Source organism: Pinus tabuliformis, chromosome 4_2, assembly GCF_031772625.1.
Source record: "Pinus tabuliformis cultivar Carrire ecotype Pingquan chromosome 4_2, CPIR1, whole genome shotgun sequence".
Taxonomy (NCBI): Eukaryota; Viridiplantae; Streptophyta; class Pinopsida; order Pinales; family Pinaceae; genus Pinus; species Pinus tabuliformis.
Window position 1 is genome coordinate 453585427 of NC_142304.1, and position 21974 is coordinate 453607400.

General features: G+C 36.7%; 1 pseudogene; it reads right to left on the bottom strand.

The window, feature by feature from the left end:
* Nucleotides 1-21974, bottom strand: part of LOC149169921 (DNA topoisomerase 1 alpha-like) — a 166789-nt pseudogene that overhangs the window by 27011 nt on the left and 117804 nt on the right.

The window sequence follows — 21974 nt, forward strand, 5'->3', positions numbered from 1 at the left end:
ACTTGTTGATTAAAACCTACCAAGAAGTGATCTTCCTCCATCTCAATGAGTTGTGTGAGGCTTTCTTTTGTGATATCTCGATCTTCCATATTGGTAATTGCAGCAATCTACAAACTGGGAACTATGTATTCCATCGGCAGTACTAACTCTTGTCCATAAACCAATTCAAATGATGTTTGTCTAGTCAACTTCTTACATGTAGTTTTATACGCCCATAGAACAGCGGTTATGTAAACATCCTAGTCATTTCTCTTAGAATTGCAAATATTTGTTAAGGCATACTCCATAATCTTGTTAAATGCTTCTACAACGTCATTCACTTAAGGATGATATGGTCTACTCTTCTCGTGATACACCTGGAATTCTTCAAGCAAAGCAAAAATTGTTTCATTTAAGAAGCACATACGTCTATCACTCATCAAGACCTTCGGGTAGCCAAATCAAGACAAAATATACTCGAATATGAACTTTACAACTGTGTTCAAGCTACAATCCTTCACAAAATGCGCCTCATCCCATCTTCTTAAATATTCAGTTGTGGTAATGATGTATCTGGATCTAGTCTTCTTTCATAAAGGATGAATTAGTCTTATGAACTCTATTTCCCACTTATTAAACACCTGCAGTGAAACTTGAGGATTTAGAGGTAATTCATCTCTTCATGATGGTCTCCCCATCCTCTGACAAACATTGCATGTCCTACAATAAACCTTTGAATCCTTATGCACATTTAGCCACCATAGTCTTGCTCTTAGAATCTTCTACTCGGTTTCTCTTCCCACATAATTTCCTCTTGTGAATCCTTCATGCACTTTAGTGAGGATACTTTGTCGTTTACACTCTCGGACATACCTCCACAATATTTCATCAGATCCCATTTTATATAGATGACTAGCGATAATAGATAAATTTATAGCCTCGACCACCAAATCTTTCTTCTACTTTGTCGAATATCCTTCAAAAGTTGTACCTATAGACAACAACTGGATTATATATGTGAAACGGTCATCAACAATGTGCACAAAAAACAACTACACATCAGGCAATCCTTACTCTAGATTTGTAAGTTCGTCACCATTCTCAATCTGCAAGAGGTGATATGGTCCAACATTCAATCTTCCTGGCTTCATAAGTACCTCAAGGTCATATTCTTCAACGAGAAGAAATCGTCAATAGATTCCACTGCCAACACAGGCTTGTTAACTAGGTACTTCAAAGAAGAATTGTGTGTGCACATCTTCAAGTGCACACCCAACAAGTACTGCCCGCGTTTCTACCATGAATACACCATCTCTAGTCCTTCATGCTCTATGATAGAATAATTATTTTCTACTTTTGACAACTTTTACTTGCAAATGCTATCGGATGATCAATATCTCCTTCAATGGGTTGGGTTAGCACAACTCCTAGTGCTATGCAGGATGCATCTACATGTACATGGAACTCCTTCTTCTAGTTGGAGAGCACTAAAATTATCCCAGTGACTATTTTCTCCTTAAAAACATCCAAACTCTTATGGTAGTCATCCTTCGAGCAAAATTTCGTATCCTTTTTCATCAATCTTTCCATCGGCGTAGTGACCTATGCATACGCCTTGATAAATTTCTTCGGGGGCTCTAGATTAATAATCACTACAAACTTGGGATGGTCTACCATCAACCCCTGCTTATAGACTACATAGCCCAACAATATCCCATATGGTACGCAAAATATACATTTCTTCAAATGAAGGGAAATCCGATAACTTTGGAATGTATCTAATTTACGCCGAAGACTAGAAACATGTCCCTTAACTGGCCCAAACATAGTCCAATCATCAAAGTAGACCTCCAAAATCTTATGAATGAACTCCTTGAAGGCTGCAACTACCACCCTAGAAAAAATGGCCATGGCGTTCTTGAGTCTGAAAGACATAACCGTATACTGAAAACACCCTCATTTAGTAGTGAAGGTAGTCTTACTTCTTTCCTTTGACGCGATCTTGATCTAATGGTACAATGAGAATGGATCAGTAAAGGAGCAACCTCCCCAACCTCCAACATATTCCGGTACTTCATCAGTGAATGGCGTAGGAAATGGATCATGGAAACATGCACCATTAAACTTCCTTAAGCCTACACATATCTAAATTTCACCCTGCATCTTCTTCTCCTATACCACCATGGGACTAACGCAGTCTAATTCCTTAACAGGTTCAATAATCCTAGCTACAAGGATCTTATCCAATTTAGTGCATACCTTTTCCTTGTACTTAGGACTCAATCGATAGGGGCACTACATGACTAGCTTCACATCCGGCTTTGAAGCGATCTTCATTACACCCAGATCCCCTACTATCCCTTTCAAATTAGAGAACTTGGCGGGAAACAAGTCCTGATACTCCTATACTAGCTCCACGATCTTGTCCACTGTATCTCCATTGCAATAGTCCCCTATATTTGCAAACTTCACTTGCGCTTTTGATCCAATATTCACTTGCTTAGTGTTCAATGGCTGTGAAATATTGGGGAACTTTGCCTTAGGTCCTGCAACTTTGTGTTATCCTTCCACCTTAGGAATATTGATGTTTGTAGTATCTTCTTCACCTTCCTCAGTGATCACATTGTAACATTCGAGTGCATGGCACAACTACGTACTCCAATCTGGTTCTACCTAGGCAACAGGTTCTTCAAGCAGTCTGAATATTGCATCTTTGATTTCCTGTAATGTGACATCAGTACATTCAAATTCATCTTCAAAAATAAAGCTAAAACCAAAACTTTCCTTCAGGACATCCCATTCTGTGGTTCCATATCGCAATTCCATTTCCAGATACCAGTTCATCGGAATTGTATCCAAAGTGTGGAAAAATATATGAACCCATTCAGGGTTTGGTTGTTCTCCCCATGCCTTCGTCCATCAACCCAAGTGCTCACGTAGATAATTGTTCCCTCTTTGTTTCTTCATAATGCGAGTATTGGCATACCAAAACCATGGCTCCATCATTCGCTTATATTCCTTCCAGCCTGCAAAGTTATCATTATGCGTACCCCACCATCTGGCAGGTGTAGCTCTCATCGCGATGTCTAACACTTGGAACTAATGCTCCTCAGGTACACCTCTTCTAAATTTATCCAAAAATAAATTGACATCTTCTAAACCATCATAGTGAGGTAAATTTCGTATCTCATTGGATATACATCAGAGTGATTTTGTAAGCCTATTGCACCACAATGACGATACCTTGTGTAACTTGCTTTTCTAGTGTTTGAGCTCCTCATCTGAGTATGAATTATAGGCACTGTCTTTATCCCATGTAATTTTCCCATCTTCTATAGGGTTAATCCATTCTTCATTCCACATAGTCATCTTATAGATCTGTTCAATATCACCATCCTCCTCATAATTGTGGACTAGTTCATTATATCACTTAGCCTCGGCTGGTTCCATTGGCACAATAACCCTTAGTTATTTATTTTTGAATTTCATACTGCGCTTCTTCATGTTGATGATTGCATTCATATCAAATGCCCAATAAATTCCAAGTAGCGTTGGATACAAGTTACTATCGTCTACTATTTTTATCACTTCAAAAATCGGCTATGGCACGCACCCCTTCAATATCCACAGTCACTCCATGTGGGCGCCCCATAGGAATAATCTTTTGCTAATTCGCCATTCGGAGTTGAATTGGGGACCACTGTAGTGCTAGTCTTCCCATTCTTTCCAAAGTTTACTTCAACAACAAATTTGTATCAGACCCCAAATGAAGATTACCTAGTCCATCTCATATTCCCCAATCTAGGCAGTCAGTCTCATTTCGCGACCAATCCTTTTCTTACTCTTGCCTACCTTATGTATCGTGCACTATTCTGGTAATTGCTTACTCTTACCAAAATAATTATTTATCAATTATTGTAGTCCTTCTACTACCTTCTTATTCATTAGGAGCTTCATTAAGGTTTTTAAACATGAGCCTAATAATGATGGGTCTTGCTCCTATGCAACGCTGGTGTCTTCAAACTTTCCTGTACTTTGAGTCCTTGATGTAGAAGCTCCTTCAACTGCAAAGCTTCTTTTCACTTTCATAAATGTTTCCTTTAATTTATTTACATCAAATCGAGTCTCCTATTTAGTAGCCTTACGAACCCACTCATCTTCCTCGAGTTTCTTCCCCTTATCATGCTCAGTAGCTACGCCACTTCACGTGACAATACTAATAGTAGGACCCTCTTCGTGTGGTTTAGATCTCATCATCTGGATGTTCTGGGTTGGTAGTTGAGTCTTAGTCTTATTTTCTTGCATCTTCGTGATGAGCACAGGGTAGTATTCTATCACATCATCAAACTGATGATAATATTGACATGAGGGGTGCATTGGATTCTAAAAATCACACACGAAGTGACCTGGTTCTCCACAGTTGTAACATATGATCTGGACATGACCTCTTCCATCCTTTCATCCTGCTCCTCTTCCTAGACCATCAAATCCTTTGCGCATTGTAGTTGTGACATGATCTTGAGGACGAACCTCCATCTGTACACTATATGTTGGTGTTTTATCCATCACTAGTTCATAGCTTCAACAATTGCGCTCATCATGACCCACAAACTTACAAAAATTACAGAACAATTGTTGTTGAGTCTGCACAAACCTTTGTAGTAAATTAAAATTATTTTTCATGTGTTTCTGTGTAATCTGACAAATGCCACACCATGGTACCTCTCTCGTAATTGGCCCAACGATGTTCTATAGTTTCAAGGGGACATGACCCCCCCCAACTATGTAATTCTTGTAAACTAGGAAATGATCCTTATCATGACCTTGGCCCTTGCATTTTAAACACCATACTTTTGCGCGGAACTCATTCTAGACTTATTATCCCTTCTTCAGGCTTTCTAACTCCATATGCAGGCTAGCCAACTATCAGTGAATTTGCTGCACTTCCAAATTCGTATCTTGAATGAGTGAGGAATTTAATTTCATAGTAATCTCTAATGCCTCTGCCTACTTCCCAATATTCTGTTATGATAGTGGACATATCAAATGGGTCAATAGCGAAGTAATGTAACAGTCCTTGTGTTGATCATATGTGATCTCCATATTATCCTGCCGGAGAAAACATTTCAATATCTGATCAAAGTCCCATACAGACTCATTTACCTTCTGCTGGATCTCTTTGCCCTCAGTCAATGACTGGGCTTGCGACTTAGGCTTCTCAAATTCATTATTGAGTGCTTTCTTCATTTCTTCCAGCGTTGAACTTGGATGAGCTGAACAATACTTAATATACCAGCTTAGTGCTTTATCTTGCATTGTTGTAACCAGCTAAGCTTTCTTCAAGTCATTATATGTAATTTGATGTGACTTCCACACAACATCTACTACAAACCAAAATGTTTCAAGGTCTTATGTCCCCATACCTCTGAATATGGATATCTTCATAGCATTGGCCATGAAGAGCAGAGGTAGAGGTGGAGGTGAAAGCGGAGGTGTATCCGTAGGTTTGTGAGGAGGAGGTGATGGTGGAGGTGGAGTGGATGGATGTGGTATCCTTGTGATACCCTGCTTTACTGTCCATAGCACACCTAGAGGTGTCCTCAGAACACTACTTTCTCTCTCACTATGAGATGCTCCTGAAAAAGGACTATAATCAACACCTAAATCTAGATCTCTTTTAAATGTGTTTCCACCTCACATAGCTCCCGTTAAATCTCTTTTAAACATCAATTCAATGGCATAACCCTTTTCTTGCACAATATTTTAATCCAAGTCTTCAGGGACTTCAAATAGTTAGCTCTTGGTCCTTTGAACAACCATCATTCAACTTCGCTATAATTGACAAATGTATCGATCACGAACTTAGTGATGAACCCACTCAAAATGCTATCGATCCAATAATTGGCAGCCCTCCTGATCTTCTTTTCTGAAGCTTCTAGGTGCCTGACCAATTTTGGAGTCCACACAATAGAGTTTTCCAAGTTCCACGTACCTTGATTATCTTCTAATTTATATAACCACTAATGTAATTCACGTGGAAAGGAGTAGAAGAAAAATTCATGCTCATCAGTATATAGGTATCTATTCAACCACTCCTCCTTCAACAGGCACGAATTCCTATTTTCCTAGGCTACAAATTTGTGCAAATTTTGATCTATCCACTTCTCAATTTCCTTGTTAGTTTGAAATCATTTATTCAACATCACACATCCCTCAGAAAGATCCTAGTATTTTCAAGGGAACCATTTGTAGGCTTGAGGGGGTCTAGACCCAGCTTTAGAGTTAGTTGCACCAACCAAAAAAACATTTCATTGTTGGCTCTTTCAGAAACAACCCATGTAGTGCAGGTTGTAGTCTAACCCGAAGTAGTATTGGGGGGTGACAAAACCATGTTTTTGTATCCAGAGGTCTGTGTGATGGGTTCTTATTACTTCTATGGAATTATTATGACCTTCATGAACCCTAACCCTTAAAATGCAGAAATCACAGTAACGTACAGAGAACAAAATCTAACCCTACCATGATTGCCTTAAACATTCACATCATTGAGCAAACCAATAGATCTATTACTTTCACACACCAATTAAGTGTTTCTTTAGATAATTACAAAAAATAGAGCAAATACACAGAAAATGCATAAGTAAACAAAAAGTCACAAATACATGAATATGAATCCAAAATAGTATTTATTATGATCAATCCTTCCATTACAGACTCTTTTTTCCCTATACACACAGCTACAAGGGCCCACGCACTCAGCTGCAAACTTACGAAGGTCTTCACGCACAAGGCTGCAAGAGCCTTCCCCTTCACCTAACAATAGAAAAGAGACTCTTCTGCCTTAGGTCACTTGCCCATACATAGATATTCAATTCTTATGTACCTCCTATGACTCATTATCACCCTTTTATATAGTTTCATTCATTACAATACCATGGTTCGCGAACCATGGGCGGGTGACAAAACATCCTAACTTCTAACAACTATGGGTATTTGACCTTCCTAAAGGCCCTTTGACTCCTACGACCTTCGTGCTCTGCTTCCTCAAAATGTGGATACTTTACATAGATAACAAAATTTATTATCAAATTGACCCCAGTGGACCGTGTCCCAACTTGTCACATTCTCTACTTTCAATGTGTGAAAACACTATATTAGCCTTGTCATCATCCTTTAGATTGCCATCCCTCATAGAAATATTATCAATCAGGTACGTTTACACAAAAAATTGTCTACTATTCAAATTCTTTGACTTAAACCATATGGTATATGTTGCTCGAATGTTATCTTTGTAATCCTTGACCTTTCTTTCCCTCTGTACTGTGCTAGGCTGATTTTACTTTCTCTGGATTCTTATTTTTCCTATGTCTTTCCACGTATAATTAGGGTTTGAAACATATCAGTAGCTCATAAGATAAGTATGGACAATACTGTTCCAACCATAGACATCTCCATTAAGATGATATTGTAAACTATAAGTTAATCTAGAACAAAATTTGAATTCAAGTGATGAACAATGATGCTTGTTAGCGGCATTACATAATCTTGAAACAAACTTAGTTCCAATAGAAGTTCGACAACTAGTGGAATTCCCAATGTAGAATGTTGAGGTAATTTTTTGTCTAGGGTTTCTTAGATCCTTTTCTGTTTGGAGGGGAAAGATAGTGGTGTGTGCTACAGAAAATATATCCCCCAAACTGAGGAAATTGTAACATAGGAAACCATGTAATTCCATAATGCACATCCTTAAATAAATAATTTAAATACTACAGTGAAAATCTAATCACTTAGTAATTCAGTCAATACAATGGTAACTGGATTCAATCATTCAGTTCAATGCCACTAATCCCAAATTAATTTTATAACAAATTAAGACAAAGCTTGACTAACACTGAACCCTTTTAACTAGCCCATTTGCACTATTATATCAAATGTGATTTTAACCATAACTGCTTCAGGTAAACATCAAGAACAGGATGTGATATGTCTCACATAAATGAATGCCACCTATGTTTGGAACTTCACCATAGGACCTACAACACTTGCGAAGATTCGGTCTAACTTAAAGTATGTTATCAAGGTTTTGTCCAAACTCAGTTGAAAAATTTCCCCTGAAGATTATTTGTTGGTAAAGAATTCAACTAGACTTGTTGGATCTTCTCATACAAGTTTCTATTCAGCCTTTCTTTGCCTTGGAGAAAGGGAAGTTGTTGTTGCATTTGTATTTGACACAAAAGAAAAATCAGAAATATCTCTCAAGTGCAATTTAATTTCACTTATACAAATAATAAAAATTTTCCGTAATGGGTCAAGGGCTGCATTTAGTTCCCTGATACAACAAGTACTGTCATTTTCTTGGTCATCAGTGGCCCCAACGCTACTATCTGAATTAATGTACTCAATGCTAGTAGAAATCTCAAAATAGTTGATCCTACATTGACAAAGCAAAATGATGATGCTCCCTTATCACAAATCCTCTTGTGTACAAGACAAAATTCTTTAGGATCATGACTTTCGAACCAACTATAAGCATAGGAAAGGATTTTACTTTTAGGTTGTATAACAATTCTTGTACCCATTCCTGTCTCTGAAATTTCCCTAAGGGAAGTTACAACCCTCTTCTTTGAAAGGGGGGAACTTGTTAAGAGAAAATGAACAAGAAAAGGCATTAGAATAGGTTCTAATACTTTTGTCTAAAGACCAAAATTTGAAGGACTGGTGAAATGTAATAACACTCCAAGAGTATTCTCTATTAGGGTTCCTTCTCTAAATTTTTAATTGGTTGTCTCTCCTGAAGAAAGGAAGTCAACTATTGCACCCAAAGCACATGCTACCAAAATCGCATTGTAAATCTGACTATCATTGTTTGGAAGATAACATAGGATGCCTAGAGACTAATCTAACTCTCCTTCTTAATCTGAATTTGATATTCTAGCCACCAAAACCTTGATATGGGTTTCTCTTAGATTTCTTGCAAGTTCATATTCTCCCCATATTTTGTTAGACAGGGGAGCATCTTCATCACAAATAGGCGGACATCAAAATTTGGATCACACATAAGTGTTATCAGTACTTGGATGACTTGTGCATTTCTCACACGAAACATCACTATCGAGCTCTTAAAGGCCATACTCAAATGTATATCAATAAAATAAAATTTCAAAGAAGGCCTTTCCAAACTTAAAGACTCTAAAATTTCAAAAGCCAACGTCCTCAGCTCATGATGTATTTTTACCCCTCTACATGATTCACTGACTAAATTAGCTAGGATATTAGTTGAATTCTCTCTTAAGTAAATTTTCATAGATGCCAAAAAAATGAGCTAGAATAGAAGAGACGTTGCATTTTCATCAAGAATGTAAACACAATTTTCTTCCATTCTTGAAAAATATTGAAGAGAAGAAAGAGGAATAGAGGTTGATTCTGGATTATTCTCTGATATCATTCGAAGAAGAGGAGGGATGATGCCTCCATCAATTTCAAGAACTTTAACACAATCTATGTGTTATATTTTGAAGATTTTGTTTGCAAGAAATGATTTTTTTTGCACAAATCCTTCGACATGTTGGTGGACTGACAAGTCATAATAATGGTTTTCTGCAATTTCTATGATATTGGCATCCATCCCAAATAATTTCATCAATACCTCTTTTGACTTTTTTGAATATGGACTGTTGGACATGGAAATCAACAAAGGAAGGGAATTTTGAGTCTTCCATGTAAGTTGACATAGTCAAGGAGCCTTTAGAAGCTCTAACAACAACGAAATTGTTGGTTTCTTCATCCCAGTTTCATCTATGAGATAGTTCACTACTGCTTCTATCCCTCAGAGAAATCCTATCAAACATGTATGTCACCACTGCAATGTGTCTACTAGTCACATCCTTTGAGTTAAAATGTCTGGTATATGTTGTTCAAATATTATCTATGTAATCCTTGAGTATTATTTCCCTTTTTAGTGGGCTAGGTGGTTTTTCTTTTTTAGGCTTCTTATTTTTCCTAGGGTTTTCCAAAGACAATTAGGGTTTGCATTAGATCAATAGCTCACAAGACAAGTATGGAAAGTATTTTTCCAAACATACACAACTCAATCAACATGATATTGTATAAAATAATCTAGAATGGAATCTGAATTCCAATGATGAAAAACTCATGCTTGTTGGAAGTATCACATAACCCGAAAACAAGCTAAGTTCCATATAGAAGTTTGACAACTAGTGGAATTCCCAATGTAGAATGTTGAGGTAGTTTTCCATCTAGGTTTTCTTAGATCCTTTTCTATTTAGAGGGGAAAGATAGGGGTTTGTTCCAAGGAAAATATATCTTTCAAACTGATGTAATTCTAACATAGAAAACCATTTAATTCCATAATGCACATCCTTAAATAAATAATTTAAACAATACAATGCAAATATAACCATTCAGTACTTTAGCCAATACAATGGTAACTGGATTCAATCGTTGAGTTTATTTCCACCAGTCCCAATGTAATTTTTAAACAAATTAACATACATTTCTACAAACATTGATCCTTCTTAAATAACCCATTTGCACTATTCTATCAAGTGTGATATTCACCAGAACCACTATAGGTAACAATCAAGAAGAGGACATGACATGTCTTTTATAAATGAATGCTTCCTCTATTTAGAAATTCACCATAGGACCTACAACACTTGTGAAGATTTGGTCTAACATGTAGGATACTATCACAATTTTGTCCAAACTCAGTCATAAAGTTTCCCTTGAAGACTATGTCCTGCTATAGAATTCAAAAAGTCTTTCTTGATCTTCTCGTATGAATTTCTATTTAGCCTCACTTTTCCTCGAAGGATTATCACGACCTCTTTCAAGTCAATTTTTGCAAGTATTCAGTCAATAGAAGTTATATTACTCACATGATATTTTTCTTTTGTGGCCACAAACATCTTCCATTTCCTTAGGAATTTCATCCCATTGGTGTCAACTACCAAGAATACTTCCTCATGGATGAAATCCACTCATATCTCAACCTTTAAAAATTTTGTTCATTTCCAAATTCTCCCTTTGTTCTGTCGTAGGAAGCCCGACCTCTAGATGACTGTCTCTTCTTTCGGAAATTTAGGGATCTTCTCTCGTTTCTTTATATGGACTCGTAGGGCCAGAAATTAAGTTTATCTTCCTAGGGTTTCCACATAGTCTTGTTGTTCACTCATATGCATGATTTTCCTGTGGTCAGAAATAATAAACAAGATCACACTCTGCTACCACCAGATGTTCATTATGTTGCAAAATAAAAATAGAATTCCTCTATCCCCTCATAATTGATATTCTTATGCCAAAGCCAAAATAAAGAAAGAACATAATTTCAGTGTCCTTTTAGGTAACTTCGTGTTCCTACACAGAGTGAAGAACAATAGAAAATGTGTGAACTAGGTTGGAATCTTTCACCACTAAAATTGAAAGGGGTAAATGGGTTGTAAAACCATCATATCTAATGATAAAAAAACCAATAAGATGATCCACAATGATGTTTCAAAATCAAGTCAATCCTCCATTACCCATAGACTTACTTGAGGGGCTTCAGCTTCATAAATAGTTGAGTAAATTTCACTTGAAACCCCAGATTTGGGCTTCTTTGCCCATCTTCCCATAAACATTACCAAAATTGAAAAATTTGGTGGTTTTCACTTTATTAAGGATTGTAGCCTATGGGGATGATACGATATTTTCTCCCTTACGAAATTAATTTCTTGGGAATATTATAGTCCCGCCTTCCTGACATTCCTTGTCCTAAAACAATGACAACTTCCACTGTTTCCCAATGTGTTGTTTAATATAAAAGTGGAAAAATGATCATTTGTTTTCAAATTAAATTAGATGAGGTTACTTATGCATAAGAGAAAGATACCTCTCTAATAACCCTAAATTTTGTCATACAAAAGTATTCATAAGTTGTCATTTCTTTTCAACAATCTTTCCAAATGTCATACCCACCATTTATATTTTATGTTATGCAACACAACTCGAACTACCATCATTATGATTATGTTTCACAACAATAGGTCCTAGATGAAACTTCTTAGATAAAGAAAAAAAACCTTTTATAAATGGAAAAACCTTTTGTGTACCTAGAGGAAGAGGTGGTGCCATGGAAGTTGTTGCTGCATTCCTATTGGATAGAAAATAAAAATTAGAAATATCTCTCAATTGATGGTATAATCATTCCATATATTGATTGTCATATATTATTGATAAATTCTCTTCTTCGATTTACCCATTTCAGAATTCTCTCCACAACCATGGAAGAGCCCTAGTGGCTTAAATCTGAAGTTCCCAACCTTCTCTTTCACTCCATCAATAATTTCCCACATGTAGTTCTCCTCTTGTTGTTGCTTCTTTTCCTCTGTGCTTATCCATTTCTTCTTCTCCTTTTCTCCAATATTTCATTCGTAAATTGGGGTAAAATTATAGAAATAAAACTTTTGAATCACATGGCCTATCCCAAGAACTTGCTTCCAATCATGCCATAAATTCACTATAAATTTTGGCTTTATGACATAGTCTGGGTCCTTGATGACTACAAACATAATGTTAATCTCCTCCTCTCTAGGAGTACAAACAACTGGCTTGCCATTGTGAAGCATACTGACTCCATGAGGTTGGTAAGGGGGAGGGATAATTATTCCATTCTGCTCCGATGTTTCCTATTTTAACTCTTCCTTGAAAACCATTGTCAGTGATGGTTTTGTTGATGGAGCTTTTGGCACTAATTCTTTTGGTGGAAATTCCCAAATATTATCTGTTATGTTATGTTGAGAATGATAATAGAAAAGTAATATAGTCACATTGCTGAAAAAGAGGAAATGTCATTGATGGATTGTGATGAATGGAAATACACAGCTGGATGTCACAATTTTGTAATGGATTGGATTAGAAAAAACACCCATCTCTGGAAATCGTGTTGAATTCGAAACATTGTGTTGGCCAAGGAAAAATCTACAATTATCACTTATAAAATTTTGAATCTTATTGTTTCTTGTTGTGAAAATACCAATTTTTTATTTATTGTATTACAGGTTGTGAAGCATACAATACATAGTAATGAAAATATTAGGTTTAGACCAAACGCTAAAGATAATCCACAGAAGAGGAAAACCTCATACTGTTACTAGGCTAAAACATCTAGAGCCCTTATCTACAATTTGCATTGATTTGGTTCATTTGAAAGCACACATTTTCAAATCACACGAGGATAGTCTGTAGTTATTTTTTTTCCCAATCTAATACTAATAATTTTAGATTCATTTTTATATATTTTATTTTCTATGAAGTGGGTATAACTTGGAATGAAAAACTCTCTTATTTCAATTTTATTTGCCAAGATTTATTCCTATTTTCAAGTTTATTTCAGACCTTAGTTATAACTAAGCTCAGCCAAGTTATTTGTGAGGCCAAGTCACTTGACTTTGATAATGATATGTAAAAATTGTGAGAATGTGTTGATGGTGCTGGACCCACCAACATTCAGGGGATCTCCCCAATATGAAGTCCCAACTAGACCTCACACCATTTGGTGTAGGAGTCCCATCCAGTCTGATGGTCCAGTTGCCATTATCTTAAATATTTTCCATATCTCTTTCTTGTTAGCACGTGAGAGTGGTTTGATTTATCTCTCAACAATGAGGTTCGTGGGACTAGTGAGTGCTTAGTGTCGCTTGTGTAAATGTTCTTTCAGTACAGAGAGAGAGTGTGCAAGTGAGTCTCAAGTAGAAAGGGAATATTCCCAACTCTACTAGAGACACACAACACATCAGTACATGTGCGGCTTCTAGAGGAGTAGTCCACACAGATGTGATAGTTACAAACTCAAGGTGAATAGATAACATGTACAACATGGAGCAGAATATTACACATGGGTACAACGAGCATTATAACAAGTTTATAAGAATGGATCTGTCAAGTGTCCAGCGGGATAGCCCACATGGACAAGACAACATTAACAATTGATACAACACATTTCCAATACCATATGTACTAAAACAACCAAAATAGTTCAACTATCTTAATACAATTTAAAGAAACATGTATTACAAGTGTTGAAAGAATAGTATTACAAACAAATAAAATACATGTGTGAAAACATGCTAGCCTATTAACAAGCTTCTCAATTAAGAAAAATTTCCAAGACACATTTGTACACCATTACATCGCTAACCCCGATAGCAGGGCATTGGAGCCACTCCTTGCTCCTCAAAGAAAAGGTTACAGAATCTCAAGGCTATGTGGGGGGAGCCAAGGTGAAAAGTATTTTCATGTACAAATGAGGGGTATTTATAGCCAAGGGTAAATCTATCCCTTGTGATTGTTTGACTTCTGTCATGATTGTTTCACTTACATGACTCTTCAACTTTGCATGACTCTTCATATTTACATGTGTGTCTCTTGAACTTCCACGTTACATTACATTGGTTACAATAGTATGGCCCACAGTAGTGATGTGGACGAGATGACTCATGACATGACTCGACACAACAGAGTTGGTATGTTCATGCAGCTGGTGGTGTCCATGACGCGCTGAAGTGTTATTGAGTGATGGATGTGCTCCTGGTGTATCATAGCTTCACCTCCGCATGGCAAGGTGTGTGGAGCTTTTGATGGTCTTATTGTTCACTTGATGTTGCACATTCATGTCTCTCGTTTGCTTGTACTTTGGCATGCTCCATGTGTTCGTCTATTCACGAACAAGTCTACTTGTATGTGCTCATTGTTCATCACATTCGTCGTCGCACCATGTCTCATCCATGTCCCTATATATGCAATCACTCATGATGAGATGACATCAAATCGAGAAATATCTTAGTCTACCATGATGCATTGTCTTTCTCTTTCTGATGCAAGTGACTGAGAGAGAGGACAAGGCTCTGAAACTGCACGGAGCACATTTCTCGGTGGGATGGAGGCTCTAGGCACTGCCCATGAAAATAGTTCAGAGGTCAATGGGAGGATGAGATGGGAAATCTGGATCAGCAGTTACTCTCAGAAGGATCTGGCTAGGCGAGAGGGTAGATCTGTGAAATGTTTTCATGGAGACAGTGCAGGCATCAGAGGACACTTCCAGTGAAAATTGCGCAATTTCTCCGAGGAGGTCACAGTGGGCTGCCGGAGGCTAATGGAAAAAACTGAACAGACTTAGGAGGTTGTCTTGCTAAACATCCCTACATAGTTTACAAGTTGAGCGGGATGCTCGAAATCTGGGAGAGTTCTCATGAAAACTACACAGTTTTCAGGAGGAGCAGCAGGCCAGCTAACAGGGTGACTAGCTAAGAAAACCTCGCAATTTTCTAGGGCAGTGTCGTGATAGTTAGCAGGAGTTTGTTCGACATGTCTATGCAATTTCTTTAGTTAGCGAAATCAGGCATGCTTGGAAGCTTCTGCGCAATTTTTGGATGAGTGACGCCCAAGGTCACTCCTGGTCAAACTCTCTAGTTGACCAGTTGGAGGCTTGATTGATTTTCTTATGGGCAACGTAAATTGAGATGACTTGATCAGAATCTTTTGCGCTCCTTTGGGTGACAATGAGTTGATTCAACTCCAAGATTTCACAATGTAGATTGCCTGGGACACAGCCTCAAACTATGCACAATTTTGGGCATCACTACATGATCGCTGAGGGCTGAGACTGTGTAGTGCAACTCAGCAGAAGTTTGTTTCTTGCGAGATGATCCGGTCGATAGAGTTTCAATAAATTGACTAAGTGTGTGAGTGAGTGAACTTGTGCATGCATGACCTTGCGAGCACACACTCAACATGACTCGAGGACAAGACACCTCAAACCATCAAGACAACATACACTCAGTGTGACTGACCGATGGGTGTGAGCAAGAAGCGCAATCCTTGTGATAGATGTTCAGATGACCGTGACAATTCTTGCAGGACAGTACTTACAACATCATGTATGAGTGCGATAGATGTTTTCATAGTGAACACAATTCAAACAAAACCTTACACATCACCAAAAGAAGGTCGCAATAATGACACAACAACCAACATGTCAATGATGGCAGTTAGTTGAACAAGTGAAAAGGAAGCAAGACATCTATAAGAAACACATAAACTAACTTTTCATGTTTGTGAAAATTCATGTTATCAATGACAAGATGATATGAGAATGACAAGAAGTCCTGCAAACTCAACTAAGAGGTCTACCTCAAAAGGTATTCATTACTTACCACACTTACCCTCAAGATGATCATGCATCTAATTGAGTTTGCATGCATTCCTGATCTTTTCCATTACTTGCTTCCTTGGTCCTTCTCCTAAACTCCTTAGAAGAAATTTCAGCATGTCCTCTTTTCCTATAGTTACTGAGAGGTAGATCTGTGCAATTTCAGTGGACAGTGAATATTGTTGGGATGAGGCCCTTGGATTCCCTTTTGTGTAGTTTTTGCATGCAAGATAAATAGGGTAGCTTGGACAACATTGCATAGTTTTGAGGTATAGGACACTGTTGCGGGATGGGGGTCTTAGGAGGACACCTCTGTACAATTTCTGAGTGCAATGTAGTTGGACTACTCTGCGTATTTCTATAGAGTAGTGTTGGCTACCTAACTGCACTACGCATTTTTAGAGAACAGTGTTGGCTAGTGTCTATGAGGCTTGCAGGGTTTCATCAGGAAAGCGAGGTTGGTGTCTTTGCACACTGCGGGTTTTCAGTAGGCAAGGGAGGTTGGTGTCTCTGTGCACTGTGAGGTTTCATCCAGAAAGGGAGGAAGCTTGATGATTGCAGAAGAAAAGAGCACTATTTCATAAATCTGGATGAGGCTACATTTCTCAGGAAAGTGGCTAAGTGCGAGACTAGTGAAGCATATGTAAACATTGATAGGACTTTATTGTGATTGCACACAAACACTTAGTGAGACAACGTAGGCCATCCAAAATGCATAAGAAATACTTGGGTTGATGCAACAACCTTCATGAAAAGAGTGCATGAAGTGAGTGTGAAACATGTCTATCTTATGGCAACCACTCATGCACACATTCTTTCCCTTGAAGAAAAATAACATTCCCTTTGCATGACAAATTACAACCCCTATGCCCAAAAATGACACATGATATATAAATATGAGAATGTGGACAACTCTTAGGTTCAAGGATGGGAGCTTGAAATCATCAGCTTACCAATAAGTGGCCAAGGATGATCGATCACAGGATCGAAGGTAGGCTCTGAAATTTTCATGTGAGCCAAAATTTTGTAGGGTGGTTGTATATGCTACAACAAAATGATGTAAATAGATCTCATGTACTTAACTCACATGAGTACGAGTAATGATAATGCACCTTTTAGTGATTATATTAATATCCTAGTCCTTTAGCCTAGATTTATTATATGACTAATGATATTATTTGATGTACATAGCATTGTCGCACATGTTTGCACAACTTTATTGCCATATATGTTGTTGACTGTAATTATTAAATTCTTGGTGGTTTGTTTGTGAAGGAATAATTTCTTGGGAAAGGAATCCCCATTTCCTTTTTATTTCATGGTTTAAAAATACCATGCATACAAAAATACATAATCAATTGTGTTGTGTGTTATTTCGAGGTTATAGGAAATTTGAAAGATGATGAAATAAATTATTAAGAATGATAACAAAAGGATTATTTCAAGAGATAAGTGAAAATTGCAGGGCTACATAAGAACAAGAATGAGGTATAAATAGGATAAGAGTTAGTTCAATCATTTGATGTCACTATTGTGAGGCCATTATCAGAAATATGGTGCACTGTGCAGGTCCTCATTTTTATTCCCACGGGATCAAGCCCACTCTATGTTGTTGCTTGACTTACATTGGGTACCATCCTCGAAATGGGGAGAAATGTCCAATGGTTTCTTATGGAGCTATTTCTAAGAACAAAGGATTTTGAGGGATAATATGAAACCAAGTAGAAGATAATATCATCACAGATTACAGGTACTTCATTTTTGGAATCTATGGAATATAGTCACATGCATGGACAGTCTTAGATTGGCGAGTCTGAAATTTGGATTTCTAAGGTAAAACTATAGCATGGTGCTTCCACCTAACAATTGGAGTATTTGAAGTGAGTATGTATTCTTCCAGGTTGGAGTATGCATTTCAAGTTTTTCTAGGACATACTAGACAAACTCGGAACAACGATTTTTAAGAATCAAGTAAATCCACAACTTGTCTCCACCATAAGTGATTTGTAAGGACACGAACTTTTTATACAAATTTTATGCAACCAGCTGGTAAAATGGAAGAAGATATAGATCAATGAATTCAAAATTAGCCTCTTCAAGGGCACAAGCTCCTTTACATTACAAAAATGAACAATTCTTGGATGATTCAAATGACAAAACCTCCTTTCGATATATAGAAGTCTAAGGGGTCACAATATAATCAGTTCCCACATAACAATAGAAATGTTAGGTCATAACAATAATAATAGTAGGCTTCTATGGGGCACAATAATAACAATATGGGAACTACATGGGCACAACAATAACAATAAGAGGTCTCCACTAACAATAAAAATGAGGGAATACACTAGCATTATAGGGACCTAACATGCCCCTCTCCTTGAAAAAGGTGGTGTCCTCAATGCTTGGGTAGTTATGGATGCTTCTGTATAAAATTCTCATCCTCCCATGTGGAATCTTCAGTGGGCAATTTCTTCCATTTGATGAGATACTCTGAAATTGATCAATTTCATAGTTGTTGAGTTCTTTTTTTCATGGTTGCTTTAGCTTCTAACATGTTTTTTAAGTCATCCTCATGTTCTGGAAATATTTGTTGAAATGGGAGTTTGTCACCTATAACCTTATTTAAGCATACAACATGGAAAACTTAGTGCACTCAAGAATATGTAGGAATCTCCAATTTGTATGCCATAGTACCACTCTTTTGCAAAACATTATAAGAATCTTAATAGTCTGGTGATATGTTATTATCCTTCTTTGCTTGCTTAAGGGACATTTTTTTGTATGTTTGTAGCCTTAAAAATACCGAGTCACCTACATCAAAGCTTCTCTCACTGCGATTTTGATCTGCTTTTTTTTTCATTCTATTCTACACCAAAGTGAGGTTATCCTTTAAGAGTTGGAGAACTTGTTGTTGATGCTCAATGTGATCCATAAAGTGCCATAAATGGGGTCATTTTTCTTATAGTATGGAAGGAAGTGTTATACCACCATTCAACCAAAGGTAGCCACTTGAACTATTATGTTTTTTTATCAGATACAAAGCAACGAACATATCCTTCCAAACAATTGTTCACTATCTCAGTTTTCCCATCAGATTGAGGATGATAAAATGAGTTATGAGTTCATTGAGTACCCAGACAAGAAAATAATTCCGTCCAAAAATTTCCAGTGAAAATGGGATCTTTGTCACTTACAATAATATTCAGGTTTCCATGTAGATTTTGAATTGTTTCCATAAATAAAGTAGTAGTTGTATTGGCTTTAAATGGACGAGATAATGCACAAAAGTGTGCATAGTTGATAATTCTCTCAACTACCACCATTATGAAACTCTTTCCATCAAACTTGGGTAAACCTAAGATAAAATCCATTGGAACCTCCTCCCAATGTTGACTTGGAATGGATAAATGTTGTAACATATCTTAATTGTCTCAACTTTATTTTGTTTCAAAACCAAACATTCCACCACAAACTTTTCAATATTAGATTTAAGGTCATCCCAAAAAATTCCTTCTTAACCATGTGGTAAGTTTTTAAAACTCCTGAGTGCCCTCCTAAGGGAGAGGTGCGCAATTCGAGAAGAATATTTTGTTTGAGTTGGGAATTCTTACAAAGGTATAAGCAATATTTCTACCATAATGAATCATTTTTCTAGCTAAATGTATAAGATATATTGGGATATTACTACAACTTTTGAATGAATTCACACACTTCTTTTTCATGCTTGCTTTCATCCCTTGCTTTGGTTATCGAGCATCGTTAGATAATATAAATGGCACAAAGTAATACTTCCACATCCTCATCCTTTCACGAGAGTGTATCTGCAACAACATTTTTCTTCCCTTTTTTGTAGATGATTTCAAATTCATAACCAACATCTTTGTGACCCATTTTTGCTTCTCTTATGAAGATGATATTTCTTCTAAAAATTATTTAAGACTATCATGATCCATTTTTACCTTTAAGTGTCTTCCCATTAGGTAATTTCATCAATTCTATGTGTATGTAGTATTACTAATATTTCCTTCTCATAAATAGCCTTTTGTAAATTATTTCCTTTGATCAGACAACTTTAAAAAGTAATGGGTCTTCACTCTTGCATTAAAGCATCACCAATTCCATTTCCTAAGGCAACACATTCCACAATAAAGGTTTTTGTGAAGTCTGGTGTAGCTAAGACTGGTGCTTGGCACATTGCCTCTTTAAGATGTTCAAAGGCCTTAGTGCCTTGTGGAGTCCAAGAAAATGCATCTTTCTAAAATAATGTTGTTAGAGGTGCTTTTATTCTCCCATAATTCTTAAAAAACATGCAATAATACTCTGTCAACCAAAGAAATCATCATACATGCTTTATGGATGTGGAATTTTCCATTCTTTAATGGATTTAATTTTATTAGGCTCTACCTTAACATGCTTATGAGATACAATATGACCCAGATATTCCACCTCCTACACTCCAAAGAAACATTTGGAGGTTTTTGCATATAATTTTTTCTCCTCCAATAGTTTGAGCACCATATCAACATGTTTAACATGATCCTATGAAGACTTGTTGTAGATTAGTATATCATCAAAAAATACTAACAAATTTTTCTAAGGAAGGGTTTGAAAATGGAGTTCATCAAACCTTGGAATGTAGAAGGTGTATTGGTAAGGCCAAAAGGCATTACCAAAAACTTGTAATGACCCTCATGAGTTCTAAATGTTGTTTTTGGAATGCCTTCAGTCTTCATTTTTATTTCATGATATCATAAATGAAGATCCAACTTGGTGAATAAAATTGCTCCATGTAATTCATCTAATAATTCATTAATGACATGAATGGTAAATTTTTATTTAATAGTGAGCTTGTTGAGCTCCCTATAATCCAGACACATGCAACATGATCCATCCTTATTGTGGACCAATACTACTAGAGCAGAGAAAGAGCTTTGACTAGGTTGAATTATACCAGCATCTAGCATTTCTGCAACCATACATTCAATTTCAATATTTTGGGCATATGGATATTTGTAAGGACTACTCTTTGGAGGAACAATTCCTGGAATCCCTTGGCAGTATCAAATACCTTGCAATTATTGTCCAAGGCTTTTTGGAGATCTAGAGAAATAGATGATTTCAATGTTTGAACATCTAGTGAACATAATTGTGCAATTATGCCCCACTATTCTTTATTTAGAATTTTTGTCATGCTAATAGAGTTGATTATCTTTCCTATTTTCCTTGTGATACCCTAAATTCAACTTCCTTTCCTTCTAAAAAAAAGTTCAATAAAAGTTCTTCAAAACTAAAAGTATCGTACCCAAATATTGTAACCATTAGACTTCTAGTACAACTTCAGTACCACCTATTGGAATGGAAATAATTGGACTATTCAATACATATTATGCCTTGTCTGGCTTGATATTATGACACTTTTCAGAGAAATTTTATGGTTCCTCCATTTGTAACCATCACTTGACACTTCGGTGTTGGATATAGGAAGCAGTTCAATTCCTTGGCTATCTTACAATGAATAAAATTATGGGTACTACGCGAATCAATAAAAACTATTACATTTTTCTTCTTGATATGTCCTATCTTGAGTGTTTCATGAGTGGTAATTCCTGCCAATGCATTACAATATATGTTTGGATTAAATTATTCTTTCTCTCGGGTTGGTTATTCATGTGTATCCTCTTCTTTTGATGTTTCTTATTCATTTCCTTCCTCTTCTTCACAATCTATGCAAAACAATTTCTGCTCGACACACTTATGACCTTTAGTGTATTTTCTATCACAAACG